Source organism: Aquarana catesbeiana, linkage group LG01 (assembly GCF_042186555.1).
Source record: "Aquarana catesbeiana isolate 2022-GZ linkage group LG01, ASM4218655v1, whole genome shotgun sequence".
NCBI lineage: Eukaryota > Metazoa > Chordata > Amphibia > Anura > Ranidae > Aquarana > Aquarana catesbeiana.
The window spans coordinates 980,019,034-980,041,107 of record NC_133324.1 but is presented as its reverse complement, the minus strand read 5'-3'; the positions used below and the strand labels follow the sequence as shown (position 1 = coordinate 980,041,107).

At 47.8% G+C, this 22,074-nt stretch overlaps 1 long non-coding RNA gene across 1 annotated transcript; it reads right to left on the bottom strand.

The window, feature by feature from the left end:
• Positions 1 to 630: 630 nt before the first annotated feature.
• LOC141127031 (uncharacterized) lies at positions 631 to 14,689 on the bottom strand. Its single transcript, XR_012241483.1, has 3 exons — positions 14,611 to 14,689; positions 10,856 to 11,071; positions 631 to 734 (listed from the first exon to the last, which is right to left on the bottom strand). It is a non-coding gene; the product is annotated as an uncharacterized lncRNA (long non-coding RNA).
• Positions 14,690 to 22,074: the final 7,385 nt, after the last annotated feature.

Genomic DNA, 22,074 nt, shown 5'->3' with positions numbered 1-22,074 from the left:
TTGGTGATGAGAAGGGATGATGATTTCTGGTTGGTGATGAGAAGGGAGGATGATTTCTGGTTGGTGATGGGAAGGGAGGATGGTTTCTGGTTTGTGATGGGAAGGGAGGATGAATTCTTGCCGGTGATGGGAAGGAAGGATGATTTCTGATTAATAATGGGAAGGGAGGACAATTTCTGGTAGGTGCTGGGAAGGAAGGACAATTTATTTTTTGCTGATGGGAAGCAAGGATCATTTATTGATAGTGATAAAAAGGGATGACGGTTTCTGGTTGCTGATGGGATGGGAGCACGATTTCTGCTTGGTGCTGGGATAGGGAGGTTGGCTTTTGGTTGCTGATGGGAAAGGAGGATTATTTCTGATTGGTGATGGGAAGGAAGGATGATTTCTGGTTGGTGATGGGAAGGAAGGATGATTTCTGGTTGTTAATAGGAAGGGAGGACAGTTTCTGGTTGATTATGGGAAAGGAGGATGAGTTCTGGTTGGTGATGGGAAGGGAGGATGATTTCTGGTTGGTGATGGGAAGGGAGGATGGTTTCTGGTTGATGATGGGAAGGGAGGATGATGAGGACATTGCAGAACAATCGTCTGTTTCTGATCTCTAACCATCCTCAACTCTCACCAGAGTCCAGCAGGAGTCCTCAGCAGATGCTACAAATGTCAGTCAAATATGTTAGATCTTTAAGTTTTACCTAGTTTTGTCTGATTGGTCTCGAGGGGGAATTCCCTTGTACCTGCAAAACAGTACATAATAATGTTAAAGAGCAGCTCTGGGCACTTGGTAAATATATCACTAAACATACAATACTATTAGAAATCATTGACACAATTTACAATTCAATATACTTTATTGCCCAGATGTATGGCTCTGTCAGGACTGGTGTCATTGCTTGGGTCACCTGCTGGTGGCACTGTTGTGTGTAGAACCAAAGGGTGTAGTTCTGGTGGCCACCAGTGGGTATCTCCCAGCAGGTTGACCAAACAGGTAATTAGGCTGCACCTGATAGGACTGCTGGGGGTATATAAACCCGCCTTGCACTAAGATCCAGTGCTTCAGTATTTTCCCTGCAAGCCATGTCCCTGCCTGAGCCTGATCTGTTCCTGTCTCTTGTCCTGAATCCTGATCCAGAGACCTGTCCCTTGGAACCTGCTTCCTGCTCCCTTTACTGATCTTCCACTCCCATTACCTAGCTTCCTGTTCCCGTTATCACTTGTCCCTATCTTGTTTACTTATGTGTGTTCCCTTTACGTGTATATAGTTAGTTATATAGTTAGTTAGGTGTTATATTAGGTTTGCTGTGTTCATTTACTTTTCACTTACTTGTGTAGCAAAGTCCCAGGTCCCTTGAGGCCTAATGGTGACCTCCAGAGAGGGACAGCTGACATCCTTCTGCATAGAGTGGGTTACAACGCATGGTGGGTGTACTGCAAGATGAAATGGTGGGCGCCAGACTCTTTTTGAATGCAAAGAGATTTGTTGTCTCTTGAACAAAACTGAGGGAGAGAGGGTTAGGGCCAGGACACCCTAAGTAGATGCAAGGAGAATTGGCAGACTCCAAGACTTCTATAGGCAGACAGCTATACAAGTGAAGGCCTCCACCGCTGTCTCCTATGGCAACAAACTTGTAGCAGTTACTAACGGTATTTATATTCAACTATTGGCAACACAAACAGTTCTCTGCTTATTCCACAGTCACTCACTGTGGGTCTTCACTCAAGAAACTCCCAGTCTTACCTTAGACTTTGGATCCAATAGCCACTGGATCCCCTGAGTTCTTCCACTTTTAGCACCCAGTATCTTCCACAAGCGTCAACCCCGCTTCCCTGCTGGGTCCCTGGCTTGGCACTCACAGATACTCTTCATGCGTCAACCCCGCTGACCCGCTAGGTCCCTGGCTTGGCACCGACTGATGCTCCGCAAGCGTCACCCCTGCTGTCCCGTTGGGTCCCTGGCTTGGCACTCGCTGAAGTTTTCCCACTTCTTCACTGTCCCCGGCTAGTGAGAAAACTGCTATAATACTGACTTCCGCTTACCAACAGTGATCTCCGGTAATAAGGTGGATGGCCCCTTAGTGGCGTCAGCTTCCCTTTCTACCTCCAACCACAACTGGTTCCCCATATGGCTGAACCGCTACTTCTGGTTGGAGTACAAGCCAGCAGTCCCAACCCTACACTGCTCTCCTAACAATTGACCAAGGCAACTATTGCCTAGCAAATACATTTGATAGCAACCCTGCCTAACCACCAGGGTGCTACACTTGTTTATGGTTTACTGGTGTTGGTTTTCAAGCTTGTCATTGTCTTTAATATACATATATTTTCACTTATTCATCTGGTCCTGATTCTTTTAAGTGCAGCCAACTGATCTGATCACCCCTGCTGGACGCCTGCATGTGGTATCCGTGACATAATACTGAAGCCATGCAATCAGATCAGCTGAACCTGGGAATTAGGTCTGAGCACTTGCTTATTCCTGCAAGATGCATTTTGAGGAGGTTTTGTATTTTACACTACTCGTAACGGAAGACATGGAATATTTCCACCAAATTTTGAAAGCCCAGATTAGGGAACAATTGTTGGAATGCCTCCGTCTGGCTCACGCTTTTGTTGATGAAGGCAGATTTTTATTTTGAAGAGATTCAGCCACTCGTTCAAATCTGTGCAGAGTTGGCTCTGTCTAGTGTCCCTAGTGGTGGTGATGATTATTCTCCTCCTTTTAGTGTGGCTCCGGTGGAATCTTTGGTTTAGTTATGGGAGGATGACTCAGAATTTTTCTTTGAACACTACTCAGCATGTCCCCAACAGGTGCTCATAGAATGTATTAATTCAGTGCAATCTCTGGTCAGACAGGCAGTATGTAAATTTCATTTTGTGCAACCATTATTACAGGCATGGTCAAATTATTCCACTCAGCCTCTGTCAGCTTGCAACCACCCATTCCTGCGGCTAGATTCCTGCCCACTAAGATGTCTTTCTCTCCTACTCCTACAGTTGCAGCCCAATATACCCTGCTACCAACTAAGTACCAGTACCCTGTTTCCACCTGCTACACCTTCCCTGCCTTTAACCCTTCTATCAGTGGTGGTGCATCCATAAAGGGTGCAGGAGCGCTGCCCACTCTCTCCTGGCACCGCTCTATCACCATCTATGGTCACGGCTGACACCCTCTATTCAGGTGTCCGGCCCCTGTTAGGGTGCAGGGCACCTGAATTACATACCGGCGGGGGTGTTTTTTGGAAGCACCTGATTAGAGCCATAGGCTCTAATAGATGCTCAAAAAGGTGAACAGCGGGTGCAATGCTGTGCGTTCGCTTCTTAGCTGAGTGTTAGCAAAGCAAAGGAATTCACTTTGCTAACACTGAACCGCCAATCAGGTGCTTGGGTCTGTTACCTGTCACCTGATTGGCTGAAATGTCAGGCGCTGTGATTGGACGCCCAATAGAGAGGACGGAAGAAGACATCGAGGAGCGTGCAGGACACCGCCGCTGACCCACTGCTAGGCAGGTAGGTGCCAGGCGATGCACACTGGCAGCATTTGATGGGGCACAGTAACGGCAATTTATGGGCACACTGGCAGTATTTCATGGGGCACAGTAGTTGCAATTGATGGGCACACTGGCAGCAATTGATAGGCACACTGGCAGCAACTGTTGGGTACAGCTGCGTTTGATGGCACAGTGGCTGCGCTTGATGTGCACAGTGGCTGCGTTTGATGGGCACAGTGGCTGCGTTTGATGGCACAGTGGCAGCATTTGATGGCACAGTGGCTGTGTTTGATGGGCACAGTGGCTACATTTGATGGGCTCAGTTGCTGCGCTTGACGGGCACAGTGGCTGTTTGATGGCACAGTGGCAGCAATTTATGGGCACAGTAGATGTGTTTGATGGCACAGTGGCTGCAATTGATGTTTTTTTTTTCAGTTTGTTTGCGCCCCTCCCCAAAAATTTTGGGCCGCCACTGCCTTCTACCTCTTCTCCGCTGCCTGCAATAATTCCACAAAAATCCCCCTCAGCAACTGCTCCCTCTGTTTTACCATCCTCCTGCTTTTCTCTTCCATCAGCTGCACCTATTACTTATAGCCCTGCATCCACATACAGAACTTCAGTGGCTAAACCTAAAAAGAAAAATAAGTTTTTCCCAACCCGCACAATCCAGCCACTATCCAATCCTGCCTCCACACCAGCCAATCTGCTCCAGTCTGCCTCTACACCAGCTACTACAGTCCAGCCCACCATGGTTCCAATTGCTCCAGCCAGGCCTGCCACCACACTTGCCATTTTGGTTCAGCCTATGTTAATTGGACCATCTGCTTCAGACCTGCCAGTCGCTATCTCAGCTGACACTGGTCCCATTCCTGATGCCCTGTCTAGTGGTTCCGTTCCTGATGCCCTGTCTGGTGGTCCACTTCCTGATGCCATGTCTGGTGGTTCTGTTCCTTGTGGTCCACTTCCTGGTGCCCTGTTTGGTGGTCCCATTCCTGATGCCCTGCCTGGTGGTTCCATTCCTGCTGCCCAGCCTGACGTGCTTCTGCCCGCTTCCCAGCATGATGTGCCTCTGCTTGCTGCCCAGCTTGATTTGCCTCTGCCCGCTGCCCCACCTGATGTGCCTCTACCCACTGCCCAGCCTGATGTGCCTCTGCCCGCTGCCCAGCCTGATGTGCCTCTGCTTGCTGCTCAGCCAGATGTGCCTCTGCTCGCTGCTCAGACAGATGTGCCTCTGCTCGCTGCTCAGCCTGATGTGCCTCTGCCTGCTGCCCAGCCTGATGTGCCTCTGCCCACTGCCCAGCCTGCTGATCCAGTGCCTGATGACCCAGTGCCTGCTGCAGGGCCTGATGCCCCGGTGCCTGCCACTCAGCCTGATGACCCGGTGCCTGCCGCCCAGCCTGATGACCCAGTGCCTGCCACCCAACCTGATGACCCGGTGCCTGCTGATCTGGTGATGGATGACCCGGTACTCACTGCCCAGACTGATGACCCGGTGCCTGCTGATTTGGTGACAGATGACCCGGTGCCTGCTGCCCAGCCTGATGACACGGTGCCTGCTGCCCAGCCTGATGACCCGGTACCTGCTGCCCAGCCTGATGACCCAGTATCTGCTGCCCAGCCCATTGACCCGGTACCCGCTGCCCAGTCTGCTGATCCGGTGCCTGTTATCCAGCCTGCTGACACGGTGCCTGCTGATCCGGTTCCTGATGCCCAGCTTGCCGCTGAAGCTTTCCTGCATGATGCCCAGCTCAGCTTTCCGCTGATTTCCCCTTGCTTGATGCCCAGCCTGATTCTGATGCCCCTGTTTTGTCTGCCTCTGATGGTTGCATGCCTGCTGCCCAACTACTTTTTGGTACCCGACCCACACTTCTAGACCCTAACGGTGGGGCACATGATCCATTACCTGACTCAGGTGGCACACCTCCCAGCAGGTTAAAAGACTCTGCCCTGAAGAATGCAAGGAAGCCCACAGAGAGGGAGGGGAAACTTTTTTGGACTTTTCCCGCACCCACATGGACTGTCAGGGTAATGGCAGAATGGAGCGTCCAGAGGCCGCTCCTTAAGGGAGGGGAACTGTCAGGACCGGTGTTATTGCTAGGGTCACCTGCTGGTGGCACTGTTGTGTGTAGAAGCGAAGGGTGTAGTTCTGGTGGCCACCAGCGGGTGTCTCCCAGCAGGTGAACCATACAGGTAATTAGACTGCACCTGATAGGACTGCTGGGGGTATATAAACCCGCCTTGCACCGAGATACAGTGCTTCAGTATTTTCCGTGCAAGCCATGTCCCTGCCTGAGCCTGATCCAGAGACCTGTCCCTTTGAACCTGCTTCCTGCTCCCTTTACTAACTTTACACTCCCATTACCTGGCTTCCTATTCCCCTTATCACTTGTCCCTGTCTTGTGTGTGTTCCCTTCACTTGTATATAGTTAGTTAGATAGTTAGTTAGGTGTTATATTAGGTTTGCTGTGTTCATTTACTTTTCACTTACCTGTTTATAGTTTACTGGTGTTGGTTTTCAAGCGTGTCATTATCTTTAATAAATAATGAAATTTGTCTGGTCCTGATTCCCTTAAGTGCAGCCAACTGATCTGATCACCCCTGCTGGATGCCAGCATGTGGTATCCGTGACATGCTCATCTCATCATCTTTTCCATCAATTGGGTTATTCTTTCAGAATTGTCCTATATCTGCCCTTCCCTAAACTATTCTTTGCAGAAGCTCCATGCAGCAGCCAATCACCTTCATTATATCTGCTTACTTCACTGAAAGGAGGAAAAAAGTGCATGATGGAAAGGAGAATCAACATTATTTAGACTGTGAAGGAAAACCTTCTCTCCCATTTCCTCCTATTGAAGCAAGGGGAGGACTGAGAACCTTTGGCAAAGTGGTGACTTCAACAAGGTGGTCCCTTCACAATGTGCCCCAATTTCTATGGGCTAAAACAGTGTACCATGTAAAATTGTGTCTTAGTGCTGCATTGGCTGGTGGGCTTGGTGAAAGACGGCCATTCCAAAAGGTCATGGTTTGTTGCAACACACCTTACAGCATCTTCTTCCTTTGGGGCTCTCACCATTTGATCACCTGGTATCCCAGTGCTACAAAGTCAGTGTTTGAGGATTTTCCTTTGCCTTTCCTCCCCATAAGTCCCTGACTGTGGGTCCCAATGTGATTGATGTCTGAATCGTGAACTATCTCTAATAAGGGTCACCAGCCCAACATATGTTAATAGTACTGGCCTAAGGAGAAAATTCCGCCCATCCCAGTACTTCTCTGTGTGGCAGCATCTCCATTAAATACATGGACTAGCCATAAAGCTAATACAAGCCTGGGAGACTACATCACCAAGGGTTCAATTGCCTGAGTTTATGTATCCAGTGTGAGGCACTGGCTGGCAGGATTGTGCAAAATGTATATGTGTAGCACCCTCCTAGATAGATGCTAGGTTAGATAAACTTAGTCATTAGCTCCATTGTAATCATTTGAATTGCTTGTGATTATTTTAGGCTTTTCTGTGTCTCACTGGCTCACTGACTGCTTCCCTCTGCCTTAAGGAGGATTCTGAAAATAATGGGCTGGAAGAGTCAAATAAGCAGCTAAATATTTATACAATCCCGGCCAATCCCTAGGGGAATATATAGTATGGTGAACCACAGAGGGAAATTATATAACCTTCAGTAAAGCGGACCCTAAAAGGGAAACCTTTGTACCCCCCGGTACATTGGGACTTTACAGGCGAACAAAGCAGTTGAATTATAATAAAAACTATTTATTTATTGAAAATTGCTTAAAAAAGCCTAAAAACATGAGAATCTAAACATAGATCTATACAAAGTACCTATGCAGAGTGCAACAAACTTTTTTTTTATATATTTCTTTACACTTTCAATTGTGAATACATATTTCTCCATGAGCCTGCCAAGTTTCAGGACGGTGTCCCTTCTTCAGAGGCGTATTGAGATGAGAAAATATGGGTGTATTCAGTATCCAACCTTTGGAAAAAATTGTGCAAAGACTACGCAAGAAAAGTGAACTCTCGTGTGCAGAGAGAAGAATGATGTGATTAAATGAATAGATATATGACCGCCAATTGACCGAGGGTAGACATGGCGGCTTCCATTTGGGCCGAGAGAAAACTCCGCAAAGGCCCCCAAAGAAGAGGACGAACCCCGCCAAATCCACAGTAGAACCTTTCTTAGATTAAAGATTTTCAAGCGAAATGCTGGAGTGTGGTTGTTGGTGTTGTGTATGTTTGACAAACAGGTCCTAGGTTCAAAGCTCTCATCCAGAAACTTCTCGAGTTTCCTGGATACAGAGGAAACTATAGACCAGACTGGCAGCAGCTGAACACACTGAGCAGACCTTGCTAGCTAATTGTTGCTTCACTGAATACAGTGAGCAGAATATGCTCTTACCTACCAAATCTATGCAGCCACACTGCCTACAATTTGGCAACAAAATGTACCCATCAAAAAACAACTAATTCTAACGTATCTAATTCCTAGCACCTAGGAGGGTGCTACACTAGTCTCAATAAAGCAGCTTTTAACCACTGTCTAAATCAGAACCTTTAACCCAGGAGACACTGCATAGTTGCCAACATTGAAAAAAAAATTTTAGGGACACTTTTTTGGCTGTAGGCGGAGTCTTGTTTTAATTAGGGGGCGGGGCAATGTAATATAAAATTAAATTATTCAACTCACCATAATGCTGAATCAGTGGGATCCCTGAGCGTGTCACCTGCTACGTCGCCTGCCACCAGCCGTCCGTCCTTGCGTCAGATGTCCCAGCAGAGTCCGTTCTTGCATCAGGTGCCCCCAGCAGAGTCCGTCCTTGCATCAGGTGCCCCCAGTGGAGCCCTTCTTACATCAGATGTCCCCAGCGGAGCCCTCTCTCACACCAGGAGTCCCCAGCGGAGCCCCCCCATACATCAGGAGTCCCCAGCGGAGCCCCTCTCACACCAGGAGTCCCCAGGGGAGCCCCCCTCACATCAGGAGTCCCCAGCGGAGCCCCCTCACACCAGGAGTCCCCATTGGAGCCCCCTCACATCAGGAGTCCCCAGCGGAGCCCCCTCACATCAGGAGTCCCCAGCAGAGCCCCCACTCACACCGGGAGTGCCCATAGGAGCCCCCCTCACATCAGGAGTCCCCAGCAGAGCCCCTCCTCACATCAAGGGTCCCCAGCGAAGCCCCCCCTCACAACAGGAGTCCCCAGCGGAGCCCACCTCACATCAGGTGTCCCCAGCGGAGCCCCCCTCACATCAGGAGTCTCCAGCGGAGCCCCCCTCACATCAGGAGTCCCCAGCGGAGCCCCCCCTCACATCAGGAGTCCCCAGTGGAGCCCCCCTCACATCAGGAGTCCCCAGTGGAGCCCCCCTCACATCAGGAGTCCCCAGTGGAGCCCCCCTCACATCATGTGTGCCCAGTGGAGCCCCCCTCACATCAGGTGTCCCCAGTGGAGCCCCCCTCACATCAGGTGTCCCCAGTGGAGCCCCCCTTACATCAGATTCCCCCAGCGGTGCACCCCCCCTACCTCAGGCGTCCTAGTAGGAGGATACTGTCTCCCTCCACCAGCCGCATGGCTAGAACTCCCGCCCCTTTCCATAGCAGACTGGCAGCGGGGCGGGGGGTAGGTGGGCCAGGCGGAGGGTGGGCGGCGATGCAAGAGCTCCGTCTAGCCCCCCCAGCCGTCTTCCTGGTCTTCTTAAAAATGGCGGCCATTGTCTCCGCCGGCCGCGGACCTCTAGCGGCGGTAGGCGGTGGCAAAAATCCCTGAAGAACCGGATTTCTCTGGACATTTACCGGGAAACAACAAAATCGGGAATGGAGTCTAAATCCCGGGAATGTCCCGGGAGATCCGGGACAGTTGGTAACTATGACACTGCTAATGTCACAGGGTATCCATGGGATCAGAAGGAACAGCAATCCAGACAGAGGAAGCCCCTCTAAAAATACCCTGTTGACCTAACACAACCCCGGAAGGACCATAAAGCTCTCTTGGCAGAGTAACCATAAAGTATCACCATAGAAGGCTAGCCCAGAGTTTAGCATGTCAGGGACCCCTTTCTGCTACTCAGATAGAGGCAGTGAGAGAGTTCTTGCAGAAGAATCAAAACTGGATTTTAGAAATACAGTACCTGGCCAAACTACTCTTAGTAAGTTTAGTTTGAAGTTCAGACACAGATGTTTTGTTTGTTTTATACATTAGACTTGTTCTTCAAAGCCCTCCTGCAAGGAAACTGTTTTTTTTTTTTTGCTGGCTTGCTGTGCAGGATTAACCTAACTGTTCCTGGGTGTCCCTGCCTTACACATGGTTTACCTCTGTCAACACCAGTAGTACTAATTAGAGCCAGGTCTTATTATTAGTGTAGTGCTACTACTGTAGGAGCCTCAGGATAATATTATCATAATAATACCATTACCATAATATTACCATTACCATAATATTACCATTAGGCACCAACCAAATATGCACAAAATCATCTTTGTTAAACCTCTCCCCATCAGGTCAAAAAAAACTTGGACACCAAAATAGGTGTAGTTTGAAGTATACAATTGGTTGGAGGCTGAGTTGATGAGGAGGATTCCCTTGTGGCTCTGGTCCAAGCACCCCTGAATGTGATGACAGAGGTACAAGGCTCAAAGAAGCAATGGTCCCGGTAGCTTGGTAGCAGGTGACTGCCAGGGACAAATACTTTGTCAGGATGAGCGTGGGTCATACATAATGAGGCTGAAACGTGGTCAGGTAGCAGGCTGAGGTAAATACCAGAGAAGCAAGCAGAGCGAGGTCCTGTAGCAGGCCGAGGTCAGCACCAGGGAAACAGGCGGAGACTAGTCAAAGGCAAGCAGAGGTTGGTATCCAAAATCCACAGCGCAAGGTCAGCAATGGAAGATCAGGCAGCAAAGCAAGAACACAGGAACAAAGATCAAAGAGAAGCTGAAGAACGTCCAGCAATTAGAACACACAAGGGTTTCCTTTAAATAGGCAGCTTGGTGCCTATGCACATGGACGTGCGCACCAATGGCATGCTGGATGTTAGCCCAATCTTGTCTGTGTGCTGGTACATGTGCATGAGCATTAACTGCACGGGAATAAGCATCAGTTGCACAAGAATGAGCAATAGCTGTAGAATTAGAATTACTATTAGCTGTGTGAGTATTGGTCCCCGACTCCTCGGACAACAATCAAAACAAAGGGTTTGTGAGAAAATTTATGATAATCACTAGAATGAACCATGGGAGCTAGAAGCAATCAATTATCCCAGATTAAGTTATATTAGCAGCCTAAGTTGTCTGTATCCTGAGTTTTACCAGAAAGCATCTCTCAGATTTAGTCAATATATGTATGAGCCCCACCCCTGAGGAGCCCTTTACCTGAGATTTGGAGAAATATTAGTACTGACTGCAGAGCAGCGCACATCAACAGCAATACCATGAGCAGTGCAGGGACAAGGCAATTACTGCAGCATAGTCCAGGGGCCACATTCTTATCACTGGATGATGCAGGGGCCATATGTGCAAAATAAGATCCCTCTGGAACCTCCTGGGGACAGCTGGATAAATCAGGGGCCACATGCTCAGAAGAAGGTCCTGAAAATATACAGAGAACATAGAACTGTGATGGCTGTGATACATTCAGATGAGTACATATGGTATTTTATGGATCTCCCAAACCCCTCCACTTACAGTATTGTAAACATTAGTTAGGAGCAGGTAACATTTACAGACCATATGGAGATCTGCCTTGTGTGGAAGTATTTCACTGAGATGGGCAGTATTGGTCATTTCTAGGAATACTCAACACCACCAACATCCTCATATATATGAAGTCTCAAATAGGTGGAGCAATAGGAAGGATATAGTAATGAACTCAGCATGGAGCAATGAGAAGGATATAGTAATTAACTTTTCATGGAGCAATGAGAAGGATGAAGTAATGAACTCTTCATAGAGCAATGAGAAGAATAAAGTAATGAACTCAGCATGGTGCAATGAAAAGGATATAGTAAAGAACTCAGCAATAGGGATGAGCCCAATGTTCGAGTCGAACGTAAGTTCGACTCGAACATCGGGCGTTCGTCTATTCGCCGAACAGCGAACATTATGCGTTGTTCGCGGCAAATTCGAAAGCCGCGGAACACCGTTAAAGTCTATAGGGCACTAACATGAAAAATCAAAAGTGCTAATTTTAAAGGCTTATATGCAAGTTATTGTCATAAAAAGTGTTTAGGGACCCGGGTCCTGTCCCAGGGGACATGTATCAATGCAATTTTTTTTTTTTTTCGGGAGCAGTGATTTTTTTAATACTTAAAGTGAAACAATAAAAATTAAATATTCCTTTAAATATTGTGCCTGGGGGGTGTCTATGGTATGCCTGTAAAGTGGCACCGTTTTCCCGTGTTTAGAACAATACCACAGCAAAATGACATTTCTAAAGGAAAAATTGTCATTTAAAACTGCTTGCGGCTGCAATAAATTGTCGTTTCTCGGCAATCTAGATACAACTCATTGAAAAAAAGGGCATGGGTTCCCCCCTGTCCATTATCAGGCCCTTTGGGTCTGGTATGAATATTAAGGGGAACCCCGAACCAAAATTAAAACAAAAAAAGCGTGGGGGTCCCCCCAAAATCCATACCAGGCCCTTCAGGTCTGATATGGAAATTAAGTGGAGCCCTGCACCAAATTTAAAAAACAAATGGCGTAGGGGTCCCCCCCAAAATCCATACCAGAGCCTTCAGCTCTGGTATGGATTTTAAGGGGAACCCTGTGCCAAAATTTTAAAAAATGGTGTAGGGGTCCCTGTGGCATCAGAGGGGGTGGGGTTGTCCTCAGCTAGATAACAGCTGTCACCCAGAAGAAGTGTTACTCGGCGGCAGTCTCCCATGGAGGCGGAACTGTTGTGGATTTTTTTTTCAGTCTGTCGGGCAGCGTGAATTTACATCACAGGACATTTTTATTTTTTATCTTTTAATAAAGGACTTGTCCCAAGCTTTCTCTTGTCTTTTTTACCATTTTTGTCATTTTTTTGTGAAATGGTAAGGGTACAATGTACACCGTTACCAATTCACATAGAGGGGCAGGATCTGGGGGTCCCCTTGTTAAAGGGGGCTTCCAGATTCCGATAAGCCCCCCACCCACATACCCCCACAACCACCGGGCAAAGGTTGTAGGGATGAGGCCCTTGTCCCCATCAACATGGGGACAAGGTGCTTTGGGGTCAGACCCCAAAGCACTCTTCCCATGTTGACGTCATGTGGCCTGGTACTGTTCAGGAGGGGGGCGCTCTCTCGTCCCCCCTTTTTTCCTGCGGCCTGCCAGGTTGCGTGCTCGGATAAGGGTCTGGTATGGATTTTGGGCAGGACCCCTACACCATTTTTTTTTTACATTTGGCGCAGGGTTCCCCTTAATTTCCATATCAGACCTGAAGGGCCTGGTATTGATTTTGGGGGGACCCCCACGCAATTTGTTTTTAAATTTTGGTTCGGGGTTCCCCTTAATATTTATATCAGACCCAAAGGGCCTGTTAATGGACTGGGGGGGGACCCATGCCCTTTTTTTCAATGAGTTTTATCTAGATTGCCGAGATCCGACAATACATTACAGCCGTGATCAGTTTTAAATGACAATTTTTCCTTTAGAAATATCATTTTGCTGTGGTATTGTTCTGAACACGGGGAAAATGCGCCACGTTACAGGCATACTATAGACACCCCCCAGGCACGATATTTAAAGGAATATTTAATTTTTATTGTTTCACTTTAAGCATTATTAAAATAACTGCTCCTGAAAAATTGTCCGTTTTTAAAAAAAGTGTTGCATTGATACATGTCCCCTGGGACAGGACCCGGATCCCCAAACACCTTTTATGACAATGACTTGCATATAACCCTTTAAAATGAGCACTTTCAATTTTTCGTGTTCATGTCCCATAGACTTTAATGGTGTTTGTGTGTTCTTCCGAATTTTTTGCCTGTTCGGATTTTCTGGTGCAAACCGAACCGGGGGTGTTCGGCTCATCCTTACTCAGCATGGAGCAATGAGAAGGATATAGTAATGAACTGAGCATGGAGCAATGAGAAGGATATGGTAAGGAACTCTTCATGGAGCAATGAGAAGGATATGGTAAGGAACTCTTCATGGAGCAATGAGAAGGATATGGTAAGGAACTCTTCATGGAGCAATGAGAAGGATATGGTATTGAACTCTTCATGGAGCAATATGGAGGATATAGTAATGTACTCAGCATGGAGCAATGAGACGGATATAGTAATGTACTCAGGATGGAGCAATGAGACGGATATAGTAATGAACTCTTCATGAAACATGGAGAAGGACATGGTAATGTATTCAGCATGGAGCAATGAGAAGGACATGGCAAGGAACTCTTCATGGAGCAATGAGAAGGATATAGTATTGAACTCTTCATGGAGCAATAAGGAGGATATAGTAATGTACTCAGCATGGAGCAATGAGACGGATATAGTAATGAACTCTTCATGAGACTATGAGAAGGACATGGTAATGTACTCAGCATGAAGCAATGAGAAGGATATGGTAATGTATTCAGCATGGAGCAATGAGAAGGATATGGTAAGGAACTCTTCATGGAGCAATGAGAAGGATATGGTAATGTATTCAGCATGGAGCAATGAGAAGGATATGGTAAGGAACTCTTCATGGAGCAATGAGAAGGATATGGTATTGAACGCTTCATGGAGCAATAAGGAGGATATAGTAATGTACTCAGCATGGAGCAATGAGATGGATATAGTAATGAACTCTTCATGAAGCAATGAGAAGGACATGGTAATGTATTCAGCATGGAGCAATGAGAAGGACATGGTAATGAACTCAGCATGAAGCAATGAGAAGGAAGGTCTAATTCATATTGAGATATAATATTAAATATTAGTTATATATAAAATTTCTCATAACCTCCTCATCTGTAGCATTCTGGTGCAGTACCAGGACCAGAGTCCAGTGATAACCTCCATCAGCTACCCAAACCTCCCGGTAGTTGATCTGTGATTGGTCACTCTGGGTTTGGGCACATCATTGTGCCCCACAATAAAATACAGTTCTGAGCGTTCTGTACCCACAATGTTCTCCCTCGTCCCTTCCCCAGTTACCTGCTTTCTGAGCACTCCTCCAGGCAGACTCTGCATCCTCCTCCATGGTGTCTCTGCAGCCGAAGAGACTCTGTTCTGTGGTCTCTCCAGCTGAAGTGGAAGAGGTAGTGAGATCTGAGGGCTCCTCTGTGTCTGTAGACTGTGGTCAGCCATGTACAGGAAAGGTAAGAACAAGAGTGCAATGTCTACTAGAGACCATTGGGCTGATTTCCTAAAAACAGGCCTGGAGCTATGAGGGAATTGAATTAAACACAGGTCCTACATGACTGGGTGGAAGGGGAACCAGGCTGTGTGAAATGAATTGGTTAAAAAATAAATAAGGTAAAAAAATAAATAAATAAATAAGGTAGCAGCTTCTGGATTGGTCAGAAGAAGTTTGCTGATGGGGAGGAGTATGGGAGGATAGTCTGCAGGGAGGAGTAAGACAGTCCATACAGGGTTCAAATCTCAACCTGTTCAGCAGGAACTGGCCTGAGATTCGAAAAGTGTATGCACAGACTGTACCAAGTTGAAGGTGGCAGTTTGGGGTTCAGTAAATTGGTGTTTTTTGGAAAAACGTTGGGGAGCCATTTTCGGTATCGTTGTCCTCTCGTTGGTCTAGTCAACTCATAGTGACCAGGTAGTTGCAGACCACTATGTGTCTGATGTCAAATGAGACCTCAGTTCCTGAGGCGGTGTTTTGTGGCTGGGGGAATAATCTAGCTAACTGGTGCCACAGAAACAAGGTTTTTGATACGGTTATATGGTGCATGCAAGGACCTGCAACCTGATGTGGTTTGTCATATTTGTCATTGGACTAATCACAGCAGAAGCAGCACGCCCCCTACCTGGAAGTGCCAAATCAGGTACTAGGTATGTGATCCAGCACAGGGGAGCCACTTTGCTGCCCTATAACGTTGTTATGCGGTTGGCAAGTGGTTAGCACTGCATACTGCACCCTGCTACCTTCATCTGCTCCCCTTGTTCCTTTATCTAGTTCTGATTCCCCCCTTCCTTGCATCCTTGGTGTTCTGTGACCTGTGCTAACCAACTTGTATATATTTTGTACATATTCTATATAATTAGTGGGTTAGGTTTCTGTTACTTAGTTAGACATTTTGGGTACACGGTTGTGGTTCACTTGTATTTTTATGTCCGCTGTTTGCGGGTGTGTGGATGTCTTTTGCTTTGCAATTGATACATTTACTTCACCATATATAGTTTGGTCTAAGTTTCCTCTTGTAGTTATGGAGATCTGGCCATCTCAACCACAGACTCCTGACATGACACTGAAACCCACTAGTGGCCAGATCAGCTGCACTTGGGAACTTTGGGCCATTTGTAGTATTTGTTTTGTCTTTATGCCAAAATGCCTCTGGGGGGGGGGGGGGGAGGCTATTACTTGTGTGATATTGGCATTAGAAGATAAAGATCTTTGTTGCTTGGTTTGGTGGGATTTCAGTGATGGAAAAGCTGTTGGAAATGGAATGCATTCACGTGGCACATACTTTAGTTGATCAGATTTCCATTCAGGGAAACACAGCCTCTGGTTCAGGCTTTGTTCTGAATTAGCTTTGCATGCTGTATCTCATGATCCACGATCAGAGGCGTAACTAGAACCTTCAAGGTCCCCGGTGCAAAAGAACTGACCTGAGCCTGTGGCCCTTCCCTCTGAGCTTGGGGCCCTTTATTATGGTCATGCAGCGGGACCCTTTCACATGTTCTGCAGCGGGCCCCCTTACCACTCTCACATTAGAATCCCCCCTTTACGCCAGAGTTCCCAGGGTTCCCAGAACACCCTTTACATCAGAGTTCCCCTTTAACCACCTGCCACTTGTAGGACGTCCATGGACATCTTCAGGATTCAGTGTTTATACCAGGATGATGTCTGCACCTACAGGCATCATCCCAGTATCAATCTTTTCAGCTGGCGATTCCCAGTAAAGCAGAAGTTATCTGAGTGACTCAATCACTTCTGCAGGTGGTGGAAATGGGGCCTCACCCCGCCCCCCCCCACAGCCGCCACCACCTCTCCCAGGGGCTCTCCAGGAGCGATGCAGCTGGCAGCGATGGCTTCCCTGTACAGAGAGAGGAACCAATGCTGTTCCCTTTTTTCTGTAACCCCCAGAAATCAGGAGCGACCACTAAGGGCGCACGGGCGCCGCCCCCCATCCAATGGGTCCGGCCCCTGTCAGGACACCGGATGGATTCCAATGGGGGGGTTTGAAGCACCTGATTAGAGCCAGAGGCTCTAATAGGCTTCAAATTAGGGTGGGCTCGGGGCTCAGAGAGTGCAAACCGAGCTCACCCAGGTGTGTTACAATAGCAAATGAATATTCGCTATTGTAACACTGATCCTCCTCCCGGTCAATCAGGAAACAAGTCTTGAGACCCATCACCCGATTGGCTGAAAGGACAGGCAGTCCTATTGGATGTCTAGGAGGAGGAGAGGAGAAGCACAGCCGCCATGATGGAGGAAAGGACACAGGAGCCGCTGCCCCGATGCCCGTTGCCTGATGCCCACTGCCCGATGCCAATGTCGGATGCTGTTGCCCACTGCCTGATGACCACCACCTGCCACCTAGATGGGGTAAGTGCCGGACCGACCGGCAGACAGGGAGCGGGGTTTAAAGGTGCCGCCAGCCACCAAGGGGGAGGTGGTTGTTTGCCGCCCCCCCCACAAAAAAAACACCAGCCGCTACTGCTGCCGGTTGAGTCCCTTTGTTGAGTCCGCCAGGGAAGCAGCCGATCAGACCGATCTGTGTATGATCGGCTGCATGGGAGGCCTGAGGAGAGATTTGACTCCACATCTCTCCATAAAGAGGACCTGTCACCGCTCCATGCTGTCTCTGGGGTTGTTCATCCCTTGTGATAGCAATAATGTTAGTACGAAATATAAATTAAAAAAGTGTAAAAAAATAAAAATAAATAAATAAAATTCTATAACATAAATGATAAAAATAAAAAAAAAATTAAAGTGCCCCCGTCCCACTGTGCTTATGTGCAAATGTGAATGCATACGTTGCTCCCTCATCCATATATAAATGGTGATCGCACCGCACATGTGAGGTATTGTTACTAACGTCAGAGCGAGAGCAATAATTCTATCAGCAGACCTTCTGTGCAACTATAAAACGATAACCGGTAAAGGCATTTAACCACTTGCCGACCGCCTAACGCACATATACGGCGGCAGAATGGCACGGGCAGGCAAAATCACGTACCCATACGTGATCTGCCTCCCACGGGTAGGGGGTCCGATCAGACCCCCCCGGTGCCATAGGCGGTCGGCTCTCGTTCGCGGGCGATGAGAGGTGAGGGGGAGGCCATCCATTGATGGCCACCCCCTCCCGATCGCTCCCGGCGAATGAAAACGCTTCCTTTCCCTCTGTAATGTAAACAGAGGGAAAGGAAGTGATGTCATCCCTCCTCGAGCCGGTCTTTTCGTCCCGGCGCAGAGGAGAGAAGACATCCAAGTAAGTGCACCAACACTACACATACAGTAGAACACGCAGGCACACTTTTCACCCCCCAGTCACCCCCCGATCACCCCCTGATCACCCCCCTGTACCCCCTGTCACTCTGATACCAATAGCAGTTTTTTTTTTTTTGCATTGGTGTCAGTTTGTGTCAGTTACAAGTGTTAGGGCAGTTAGGTTAGCCCCCTTTAGGTCTAGGGTACCCCCCTTTAGGTCCAGGGTACCCCCCTAACCCCCCCTAATAAAAGTTAACCCCTTGATTACCCCCCGTCGCCAGTGTCGCTAAGCGATCGTTTTTCTGATCGCTGTATTAGTGACACAGGTGACGCTAGTTAGAGAGGTAAGTATATAGGTTCGCTGTCAGTGTTTTATAGCGACAGGGACCCCCATATACTACCTGCTAAAGGTTTTAACCCCTTGATTGCCCCCTAGTTAACCCTTTCACCAGCGATCACCGTATAAGTGTTACGGGTGACGCTGGTTAGCTAGTTTGTTTTTTGTAGTTTATTACAGTTTATTATAGTTTATTATAGTTTTAGGGCACCCGCCGTTTATTACCTTATAAAGGTTTAACCCCTTAATTGCCCGGCAGTGATATAAGTTACGTTTTTAGGGTCAGATAAGGTCTGCGTCGCCCCAGGCAGCGTCAGGTTAGCGCTAGTACCGCTAAAACCCACGCACGCAGCATACACCTCCCTTAGTGCTATAGTATCTGAACGGATCGATATCTGATCCGATCAGATCTATACTCCCCAGCAGTTTAGGGTTCCCTGAAACACAGTGTTAGCGGGATCAGCCCAGATACCTGCTAGCACCTGCGTTTTGCCCCTCGGCCCAGCCCAGCCCAGCCCACCCAAGTGCAGTATCGATCGATAACTGACACTTACAAAACACTAAGCACACATAACTGCAGCGTTCGCAGAGTCAGGCCTGATCCCTGCAATCGCTAACAGTTTTTTGGTAGCGTTTTGAATCAATCGCTAACAGTCAGGAGCTTTTTTGCCTGTGAGTCTCACTAGTGTACCCCTAAATTTAGAGGCCAAAATGGCAAATCGAAGGTACACTAGTGAAGAGGCCTACACGTTTCTGAGTATGACAGATAGTGAAGAGGAAGTCACTCATCTGTCAAGTTCAGGCTCAGAATACGAACCTGTAGAGGACAGCGGCTCCATGACAGATAGCTCTGACGACGGAGCTGTGGTTCCTGCTAGGGTCAGGCGTACCAGACCCCAATCTTCTTCTTCTGTCCTTGAAGTGCAAGAACCGCAGGGCTCTCGTATGGAGCAGAGAAGTACTAGCGCCGCTACTCCTTCTGGTGAACTGGCAAGCACCAGCGGCCTAGTACACCCTGGTCATACATCCAGCACTGCAGTATCACGTGGTGACGTGGCGAGTCCCATAAGTGCAGTTCAAGCTGGCGAGGTGGCAAGCACAAGTAGTGTCCCGCTGCCACCAAGAAGAAGACGAACACAGGCCCGTCGTGCCCATAGTGCCCTTCCTGCTGCATTCGCCAATCCGAATTGGGAACCCACCACTTCTGCAGCACCCGTACTTCCCCCTTTCACTGGCCAACCCGGAATTCAGGTGGAAACAGTTGACTTTACGCCACTGGATTTTTATTCGCTGTTTTTCACCGAAGATCTCTATAGATCTATTGTGGACCAAAGCAATTTGTACGCTGGTCAACACATCGCCACTATTCCCCAGTCCACCCTTGCCAGAGATTGGAGACCAATTACGGTCTCCGAATTTAAGATCTTTCTGGGCCTTTCCCTCAACATGGGCATAACCAAAAAGAGTGAGTTGCGGTCATATTGGTCCACTGACCGAATTCACCATATGCCCGTGTTCTCTGCCTCCATGACCAGGGCACGATATGAGCAGATTTTGCGGTTCATGCACTTCAACGACAATGAACTCTGTCGTCCTCGTGGAGACCCTGCATACGATCGGCTCTACAAAATTCGGCCCCTCGTAAACCACTTCAACCAACGTTTTGCAGACTTGTTTACCCCCCATCAAGTTGTCTGCGTTGATGAGTCCCTGATTAAGTTTTCTGGCCGCTTGTCATTCAAACAGTACCTTCCCAGCAAGCGTGCCAGATACGGGGTCAAGATGTATAAGCTCTGTGACAGGGCCACAGGCTATACATGTAGATTTATGGTTTACGAGGGCAAAGATAGTCACGTAGAGCCGACATACTGCCCTGACTACATAGGAAGCGCTGGCAAGATAGTGTGGGACTTGGTGTCACCCTTATTCAGAAAGGGGTACCACTTGTACGTGGACAATTATTATACGAGCGTGCCACTTTTTAGTCACTTGTTTGATCATCAGATTGGAGCATGTGGCACCGTGCGACCTAATCGCCGGGGCTTTCCCCAGCGGCTTGTAGATTCCCGTCTTAGGCTGGGGGAGAGAGCCTGAATAATTTGCTCGCTATGAAGTGGAGGGACAATAAGAATGTTTTCGTTCTTACCTCCCTTCATGCAGACACGACGACCCAAATTACTACGGCGACTGGTGTTGTGGAGAAACCCCTCTGTGTCCACGAATACAACCTTAATATGGGAGGGGTGGACCTCAACGACCAGTTGTTGGCGCCGTACCTAGTTGCCCGTAAGGCCAGACGCTGGTACAAAAAAGTGTCTGTTTATTTATTTCAATTGGCTTTGCTGAATGCTCATGTGCTATACAGAGCTTCAGGACGGACTGGATCCTTCCTTAAATTCCAGGAAGAGATCGTCAGAGCCCTTCTGTTTCCAGATGGTGCTCCACCTCACCTTCCCAATCCAAATGCAGTAAGCCGGCTGCATGGGAGGCATTTTCCTTATGTCCTCCAGAGTACCCCTACCCAACGAGCCCCCCAAAAAAGATGTCGTGTCTGCAGCAAGCGCGGATTTAGGCGTGACACCCGGTATTGTTGTCCCTCCTGTCCTGACAATCCTGGTCTATGCATTGGTGAATGTTTTGAACGCTACCATACACTAGTGGAGTATTAGCGTAGGGTTCAGCACGGCACAGACTAGGCACACTAACACAGGGTCTCCCAAGATGCCATCGCATTTTGAGAGACCCAAACCTGTTACAGTTAAAAGTTAAAGTTACTAAAAAAAGTGTTAAAAAAAAAAAAAATAAAAATACAAAAAAAATATAAAATAAGAAAACCAAAAATAGTTGTCGTTTTATTGTTCTCTCTCTCTACTCTCTCTCTATTGTTCTGCATTCTATACTGCAATGTTTTATTGTTATGTTTTTATCATGTTTGCTTTATAGGTATGCAATTTTTTTATACTTAGTTTTTTTTATTGTTAACCACTTTGTTTTCAGGTACGCCATTTAGCTGCAGAGTGGATTTATTTATCTTGAGAGCAACAGCGTTTGCTCCCACGATACATAAAGCCGTGACTCCAGCGCTGTCGGAGGTGATTTCACCACCACAGTTACATACTTCAGCATATATGCCGAAGCGTGGGGGCAGCAGTGGGTGGAGGAGCAATTTGCTCCTGCCTTTTGCGGGAGGATGCCCCCATGCTTCGGCATATATAAATGGTGCATGTATGCCCATCATTAGAAGTGGGCGGATGAAGGGAGGTATTCTAATGGTGGGCATACCCACCGATCAATATCTTTTTTTCGTTCAGCCCACAGGCTGCATGAAAAAAAAGTTTACAATACAAGGACCAGCAACGTACTGGTATGTTGCTGGATTTTGAGTGGTTATACCAGAATGATGCCTGCAGGTTTAGGTATCATCTTGGTATCATTCTTTTCAGCCAGTGGTCGGCTTTCATGTAAAAGCAATCCTAGCGGCTAATTAGCCTCTAGACTGCTTTTACAAACAGTGGGAGGGATTCCCCCCCCCCACCGTCTTCCATGTTTTTCTCTGGCTCTCCTGGCCCAACAGGGAACCTGAGAATGCAGCCGGTGATTCGACCAGCTGACCATAGAGCTGATCAGAGACCAGAATGGCTCCAATCATCTCTATGGCCTAAGAAACCGGAAG